Source organism: Acomys russatus, chromosome 28 (genome assembly GCF_903995435.1).
Source record: "Acomys russatus chromosome 28, mAcoRus1.1, whole genome shotgun sequence".
NCBI classification, from domain to species: domain Eukaryota; kingdom Metazoa; phylum Chordata; class Mammalia; order Rodentia; family Muridae; genus Acomys; species Acomys russatus.
In genome coordinates this window covers 16,688,385-16,697,392 of record NC_067164.1, presented here as the reverse complement: position 1 = coordinate 16,697,392, position 9,008 = coordinate 16,688,385, and the positions used below count along the sequence as shown (strand labels likewise).

At 42.0% G+C, this 9,008-nt stretch overlaps 2 pseudogenes; both read right to left on the bottom strand.

The window, feature by feature from the left end:
* Positions 1 to 3,613: 3,613 nt before the first annotated feature.
* Positions 3,614 to 5,016, bottom strand: LOC127210514 (60S ribosomal protein L21-like; annotated as a pseudogene).
* Positions 5,017 to 6,640: 1,624 nt separating this feature from the next.
* LOC127210513 (elongation factor 1-alpha 1-like) lies at positions 6,641 to 8,177 on the bottom strand (annotated as a pseudogene).
* Between the last annotated feature and the right edge of the window lie 831 nt (positions 8,178 to 9,008).

The following is a 9,008-nucleotide window of genomic DNA, read 5'->3' as shown; positions in this document are numbered from 1 at the left end:
GCAGCAGGAATCACAGAAAAGGGTCTGTGGCATGATTTAAACAATGGGAAAGTGACCTGAGCCTCAGAAACATCTAGCCACCTTGACCAGCTATTCAGAGGTACTTATATCTGTTTTTGCAGAATACCATCAGAATTTTCACTTTGAATAAAGCTAAATTTATTTCCCTAAATGTCTCTGAATCCTTTTTATTTTAATTTAATTTTTCTTGCTATCAGCTGAAGTATTGAATTATTGAAATAGTTGCATAGGCCACTATGGCTCAGCAGAGAGCATGCCGGTGCCAATATAAAGTCTTGTTCCCAGGTAAGCACAGCACCTATAGCTGGAATGTGACTGGGAAGCATTCTCTCTGGGGCTTAATAGTAGCAGTGACATCTAATTTCTAAAGAGGTTGATGGACTACATTATTTGAACCATTTGAATTTTGTAAAGTGTTTTACAATAACTTGAGTTTAAACTCTTAAACCTAAGTTGAAACTTAAGGAATGAAACATGTCTGGTTATCTGTCAATACTGAAGATGTCTTGTTAGCTGGACACCCACTCACAGTGACAGTCTGGTGGCTTCTGTGCAGTTTGCACACGGGCCCTCTTAGTCATTTACTTAGCTGTTCTCCACAGGTTATAAAGAGTGTCACTATTTACAGAAAGGATATTTTTAATAAACCATATGTTTTTTATGCCATATGTTAAGATAAGAATAAAGGTCCTGACATAAAAGGATGGCTGAACAGGCATTGTAAGGACTTAGAGTTCAGACATAAATACTTGAACAGAGGATTTTTCTGCAACGATAGCTCTAAACTGGAGTGGATTTTACACCCAATGGGGGCATTTGGCCAGAGCATTATTTATTGTTACTATTTGGGGAGGGAGAGGTTTTCGGTACCTACTGGGTAGAGAAGAAGGGCCAGAGAGCAGAGGCCCCTTCCAACCAAGCATCTGTGCATGGAAAGAGATATTCGTGTCGGTATAGACACTGGTGGGTTCCACAGAAAGAACTGTGTGACCCTCCCCCCCCCGCAATACACACACCCCCTTCCAGAGTAGTGTTCCAAGAAAGTGGTAAAGCTGAGTTAGACCCAAGACACTTGGCACTTGGCAATGCAGTTTACTGGAGAAGTGTGGGCAGAGAACTCCCCAGATCACCTCTCAGCATTTCTATGCCTCAGCAATAGCACAGAAGAAATGTAAAAATACCTCATCTTGATCCTGTCGCATGAGAGTGGAGTTCAGGCCTGTAAGAAATGAGTCCATGTCTGTAGGGAACTGCTGAAGCAGTGGCTGATTTCTAAAGGCACACCACGCTTTTAGCTCTCTGTGGCTGCTTAGAAAGGACAGAGCCTCCCGATACAAGGGATGGGATAACTATTGAGATGTAACAAGAATAAATTAATAAAAAAATGAAAAAAAAAAAGTAAGATCTCACTGAAACATGGTGGTAACGGAGTCTGTCATTCCGGAAGCTTAGACAGAGGATCTGGCAACCTCCAGAATGAGGCCATACTGTGTGTTTCCATCCTCAGCAAAGCATGGGGTCGCCCTTGATTTTAGGAAGTTCAGATTTGTTCTAGAAGTTCCTGATGAAGAATCCTTTAAAAAGAAATCTTCGCAGAACACATCATATTCTTTTCAACTTCTGCACAGATAACATCTTACAGTTGTCTTTAAAAAAAAGCCTGCCCTATTCCAAAGTAACCTGTATTGTCTATGATTTTTCATGTTCATACATACCAGTGCCCAGAAATGTATTTTTATACAGTCTTGAGTGTCCTTCATCCTGATCTCAGTTGCTCTGCTGTGGCTTTTGGCCAGTATTTATCTGAAGGTTGTGCCAAAATAATCCTACAAAAGATGAAGATATAAACACAGACAGTTCTTGCAAATAAGAATTGTAATCACCCCCTCGAAAAGCTTGCATATTCGTGCCAAATGAGATGCTTGTTGAGAATTATTAGCACAGACCCTCTCTTATAACTTTCTTTTTTTTTTAATTTTTTTATTAATTTATTCTTGTTACATCTCAATGTTTATCCCATCCCTTGTATCCTCCCATTCTTCCCTCCCTCCCATTTTCCCATTATTCCCCTCCCTTATGACTGTGACTGAGGGGGATTACCTCCCCCTGTGTATGCTCACAGGGTATCAAGTCTCTTCTTTCAATAGAATGATATTGTATTACTACAGGGTAAGAGTTTCAAAGAAAGTGAAGCACTTCACTCAGAACTTCATGTCCCTATTGCAATATGAGAACATTCCTGAGCAACACAGCAATTGCATAAGCCAATAAAACTATGACTCCAGAGAGTAAATTCTCCAAGCCGTATACCAACAATACATCACGCATTATGTCGACATTCTGTTTTTTAAAATTAACTGTCTTATTGTATGTTATGTGTATGGGTGTTTTGTCTGCATGTGTGTCTGTTTACCACGTGCACGCCTGGTACTATAATGGCCAGAAGAGGACATCATATTCCTTGGAACTGGAGTTAAAGATGCCAATTACCGTTTGAGTGCAGAGACTCAATCCCAGGTCACTTGGATGACCAGCCAGAGCTCTTAACTGCTGAGCCAACTCTCTAGGTCTACAGTATTCTTTTTTAAATATTCATATTGGAAAATAAATATCATTGTAAAAATTACATAATCCTTGACCAAATTAAGAAATGCTGCTTTAAAGAATATTTCATAGCGGTTTAATCAGATTTACTACAGACTTTTAAATTACGTTTGGCATTTGGTCTCTTTTATTTCTTAATAATAAAACAAAAAACGCAATATGAGGACATTTACTAGGAGGCATTGTGGTTCTTCATTTATGGATCACTGGCTGTAACTCCCAACACATCTGGCTCTGGCCACGAGTTTGACCTCTCAGCCAGCTACACTCCTTAGATGGTTACTAGTATCTGATTATTTCCATTGTCTGGTAGCTGGCTCAAACTTATGGGAATCTGGCTTGGTTTATTATGTGGGCATGAGCCTTGAGGTACTGGGGTGGGGGTGGGAGGGAACAGATGAAAGGAGTGGACTGTGGTGGGCCTGCTATGGTAGGCCCAGGAATGTGGGAGAAAGCAATAGAAACGCCATGGGCAGAGACCTCAAAGTGGCATAACAATGCCGAATCCACCAGTAGGCAACCTGTATTGACGGCCAAGGTGACAGAGACTGTGATGCTCAGTGCTGAAGCCTGATCTTCAACTGTGAAAAACATATGTTGCCAATATGAAATTAATCATTTCCTTGTGGCCAAGGGCAGCTTAAGTGAGATGAATTCTACAGTTAGTGCAGAATTGACTTCCACATCTGCTGAAGCAGATAGCTCCTCATTTAAATGCACATTTATCTGGGCAGCAGTGTATACACCATGTAAACGAGAATACAGAGAAGAGGCTTTTGTCCCTGGCGAGTTCATGATTAGGAGGCATCAGAGCACAGATGTTAATAGAGCTCAAGGAACTTCTCTGATCTCCCGGTAAACACAGCAAGTAACACCACTCAGCTCTTTGTTGTTGTCGTTGTGTTTTGGTTTGTTGTTGTTGTTGTGTTTTGGTTTGTTGTTGTTGTTTTGTTTCTTACAGTCCAGGTCTTTTGTTTCTTTTGGTACATTATGTCATGAATTCATATGGAAGGAGCTCCAGGTCTTCGGGCTCCTTCCTATTAGTCCCCACAAAATGCGCTTCTCTGGGTGGCGCAGGCTGGCGCTTCAGCTGAACCCAGGTGCCCTTCTCTTTGGTTTCCTCTTTCGTCTATCATTTTTCCTTCACGTCTTTCAGGACTCTGGCTCTGCCCTTAGAGTCCTTGAGGTGCTCAATCCACACTTTAATTCTCTTGCCAAGAATCTTGTCCTTAACTTGCTTGTTTACAATGATGCCCATGGCATGCTGTGTGACACCACGCCTCTTCCATTTTTGCCATGGAAGCACACGTAGGAGACATTCCTTTTTGAACAGTGCCCATTCCCTTGACGTCTACAATATTACTCTTCTTGTAGATTTGCATGTATGTGGACAAATGGAACAAATCCAAGTTTCCTAAAAGGCCCGGAGAACGTAAAGCAAGTGGCCCTCTTCTTTCCTTTTGTGCTTGACGTTTTGGAGAGTTATTGGAAGATGGCTGCCACAGTTGACACCATTCACCTATTTTTTAAATACATTTTATTAATTTATTCATATTACATCTCAATTGTTATCCCATCCCTTGTATCCTCCCATTCCTCCCTCCCTCCCATTTCCCCTTACTCACCTCCCCTATGACTGTGACTGAAGGGGACCTCCTCCCCCTGTATATGCTCATAGGGTATCAAGTCTCTTCTTGGTAGCCTGCTATGTTTCCTCTGAGTGTCACCAGGCCTCCCAATCCAGAGGACATGGTCAAATATGGGGCACCAGAGTTCATGTGAAAGTCAGACCCCACTCTTCACTCAACTGTGGAGAATGTCCTGTCCATTGGCTAGATCTGGGTAGGGGTTTGAAGTTTACTGCATGTATTGTCCTTGGCTGGTGCCATAGTTTGAGCAGGACCCCTGGGCCCAGATCTGCCAGTCATAATGCTCTTCTTGTAGGTTTCTAGGACCCTCTGGATCCTTCTGTTTCCCTATTCTCCCATGCTTCTCTCATCTAGAGTCCCAGTAGGATGTCCTCCCCTCTGTCCCACTTTCCTGATAAGTGAAAACATTCATGGGACATGCCCCTTGGGCTAGTGTCTAGTTATAAGTGAGTATATACCCAGACACTATTCAACTCTTCAGGCTGCTGTGAGAACCACTATATGCAAAGTTAGGGACGTGTTTCATCTGCTGATATGTATTAGCTCTTAGTATCTTTATGGAAACTTCATTCTTCTTTTTGTTTTCTTGTTCCCAGGCACTAGTAGCTACCACTTAATAGATATGCATTTTATATATTTACCCCAAAAGATATTTCACTTAACCCATCCACTAACTTTCTGAAGTAAATTACGTCTCATCCTGATTTTTAGGTGAAAATTCAATTTTCAGACATGCAATCATTTGCCCAATTTTAACTCTATAAATTAAAGCTATCTTTTGTAGTGGATGTAAACAGGTTTTTGTTTTGATCCCAAGTGTGGGATGTGAAACAGACTTGTGAGAGAACATGTGATGTTTGTCCACTAGAAGAGGAACTGCCTGTCATGGGGGCATGGTCTTTGCCAACTGATAATCATCCTGGTACAGACTCTGAGAGGAGACATATATGCTCCCCAAAACAAGAGGCTTGGCTTTTTGGTCTTGGCATCATTACCTATTGTTTGGCTGTTCATTGCTCCACCTTGAGACCTTCCTAGAGAGAAACACTCCCAAGAATACTTCGAGGTTCTGGTTCCAGCTGCTGCAGTTACAGTCACCTTTGCTGAATTCCTGGTTAGCTGTTCAATGAGTCTGCTGAAATCCTGACTACAATTACTCGAAGGAACCAGGCTCTAAAAATGCCTTCTATTCTTGTTCCCATTAGCCTCTTTTCTCTCCTATCTAGTGTAGGTAGGTTGGAAGGGAGGTGTAAGCATTAAACAACCCCAAATAAAGTAGGTTTGAAAATTTTCAAAACCTACAATCTTTTTCTCCTAAACCATAGTTTCATGGGCCGGGACCACTATGGAAAACTGGGATTGAGACCTTGTTTTTCCAGCTTTATTCTCTGAAGTACTAGCTATTTTAATGCAGCATTCCCACCCCTAGAGAACAGAAGTAAAGACATCAAAATAGGGATCTAACTTAACCAGTAGGAACGGGAAACATAATGCCAATTCAGTGTATCTTTCTTACATCTTGTTTTCCTTTTTCATCTGACTCTACAATCCAAGGACGAAGTGATGGCCCTCAGTGGAAGCAGGGGAAGCTGCTTGGGTATTATTTTCCCCAAATTCAATGGTTGTCAAAAGAATTTGTATTTCCAGATGTGTCTTGTCACATTGTAATGTTAATTCATTCCAGAGGGGTAAGCAACCGGGAGAGAAGCAGAGGAGCATGAAACCAAAGGAAAGGCAAAAGGAGATTGACACCTGCTGAGAGAGCCACGCTTTGCTTAGGCACGCCCATTCTTGCCTCTTTGATTAATGTATCTTTCCCAGTTTTCAGTCCTATCTTTTTTCTTTTAAAACAAAATTTTAATTTAATGAATTTATTCAGATTTCATCTCAATTGTTATCCCTTCTTTTTAGTCCTATCTTTCTCAAAGTAAACCACAGCTGGTTAATTTGGCTTGTAATAATACTCAACTGTTTCGTTCAGTCAAGGGTTGCATTTATTTTCATTGCTTTAGGAATTAAATATTTACGTATATGATGCATTTATTTTTTTCTCTTTAAACTTGTCTTAATGGGTCTCAAAGTTCTGTGACAGATTTTTGGTTGAGTTGTTTCCACTTAAAACTACTGATTTTGAGAACTAATAACTTAAAATTGACACACACACACACACACACACACACACACACACACACACACACACACGATGGTCCACAAAACATTCTCCTTTCCTTCTGAAGGTTTTACGACACATTGTTATCATTAACCAATCTTTTACTATTAAACCTAAATGGCCAATTGAGACAACAGCTCTGAGATGATTCTTCACCACTGATTAAGACTAGGGTGGCAGGTGCCAGAGATAATATTCATTTAGCCTTCTGAGCTTTCTGGGAAGACTTGGTGATTTTGCCAGCTCCAGCAGCCTTCTTGTCCACAGCTTTGGTGACACCCACAACAACTGTCTGCCTCATGTCATGGACAGCAAAAGGAGCCAGTGGAGGATAATCAGAGAAGTTGTCAACATACATGGGCTTGTCAGGGTCCACATCAACAATGGCTGCATCACCAGACTTCAAGAATTTAGGGCCATTGTCCAACTTTTTGTCAGAACAATGATCAATCTTTTCTTTAAGCTCTGCAAACTTGCTTGCTATGTGAGCAGTGTGGCAACCCAGTACAGGAGCATAGTCAGCACTAACTTGGCCTGCATGGTTCAGGATAATCACCTTCCATTGGTGGGTCAGTTTTGCTGTTACTAGCAACGTTGCCATGTCTAACATCTTTGATGGACATGGTCTTTACATTGAAGCTCACATTGTCCCTAGGAAGAGCTTCTGGTGGATCTTCACCTGGGGGGCGGGCACAGGGTGCTGAACAAACTGTTGCACCAACCAAGGACAATGCGTGCAGTAAACCTAGACCCCCTCCTGTTCAGATCTAGCCAATAGACAGCTCATTCTCCACAGTTATGGGGAGAGCGGGGACTGACTCTGACACGAACTCTGGTGTCTCCTATTTGACCACTTCCTCTTGTTAGGGAGGCTGGTGTCACTGAGAAGAAGAGGAAGCAGGCAATCCTGATTAGATTTAATAGGCTGAGGTCAGATGGTGCGGGAAGAGGTCCCCTTTTGTCAGAGGTCTAAGGGAGGGGAATAGGTCAGAAGAGGGAGGGAGGGTAGGAATAGGAAGATAAAAGTAAGGTGAAGACAAAACCTGAGGACTCCGTGACTAGACCCGCCATATGCCATAAGTCCCTTTCCTTACATCTCTCCTGAGCTCTGCACAGATAAACGGAATGACTCTGCTTCAACTTAGAGAGTGCTGTCTGTTTTTATTTGATGGAGGCGAAGCGCTCTCTCTCTCTCTCTCTCTCTCTCTCTCTCTCTCTCTCTCTCTCTCTCTCTCTCTCTCTCTCTGCCTATGGATCATGATGTAGTTCTCAGCTGCTGCTGCAGGGCCTGCATGCATGCCACCATACTCCCTGTCATAATAATAATGGACTAAAGCTCAGAAATTATAAGCAAGATCCCAACTAAGTGGTTTCTTTTATAAGAGCTATCTTGGGCATGGTGTATTTTCATATCAATAGAATAGTCACTAAGACACTAGATGTCTTTGTGTTTAAAGTCTTTCATGCAGCTGCTTAAGCTAATTCTTTAGGAATATATTCCTAGAAGTATACTTTCTAGTACGAAGGTAGGGTTTACTTTCAAACTTCAATTCACCTGGGGGATAATTTTTACCCCCAGAAGAATTCTGTTTGCAATCATTTGCAAGAATGCTCAACCATGGTCATTGTGCTATGCCAGCTCTCATGAACAAGTGTGCTGGGTTGCATCCATAGCCATCTTGGCAGCTTGCAGGCTTGCAGTTCCCAGAAGCTTGCATACCGTCTTCTGCCATCAGGAGAGCTGGCTAGCAGGGAGCAATCTTCCCCATCACTACTGGATTGATAATTGTTCATGTTCTGTCTTTCTTGAGCCAAACAGATCCCACCTTGGAGTTCAGTGTTATATTTAGTTTTATATTCTCCTGTACCTGTCAATTCCCTGGACCCTGATTCCCCAGAGACGTGGCCTCCTCTTTCCGTAGGCTTTTACTTTTACTTTTAACTTTTATGTAACACACACACACACACACACACACACACACACACACACACACACATCGAGTGCACGCAGGAGGAACAGGAAAAATCTGGGTGGGTAAATTTGTGCAAATGGCATGAGCTGAGAAGATTATCTTAGAGTTAACTGGGATTTGGCTTCTTCTTGCCTGATGCCTGACTGCAGCGCAGCACTCACTAAGGTCACAATAAAGAAACGACATCCGCTTTTCTTTTCATTTCCTTTTTTATTATATATACTGTGCTCTGCTTGCATGTGTGCCTGCACAACAGAAGAAGGAATCAGATCTCATTATAGATGATTGTGAGCCATCATGTGGTTGCTGGGAATTGAACTCGGGACCTCCGGAAGAGCAGTCAGTGCTCTTAACCTCTGAGCCATCTCTCTACTCCCAATATCCACTTTCCCATTACAGATATGGTGATACATCCACTTTGCAAACTAATGATAAAGTCACAAAAGTTAATTACCTGGCAAATAAGTGTTGACTTTTAAACAGAGACTTTAAAAAAAGTGCAGGATTTTGCACAGATGTCCAAGGGAGTTTTCACAAGTCTGGCAAATGTGAGCTGCACTGTCCATGACAGCTTACATGCTGAAGGAACAT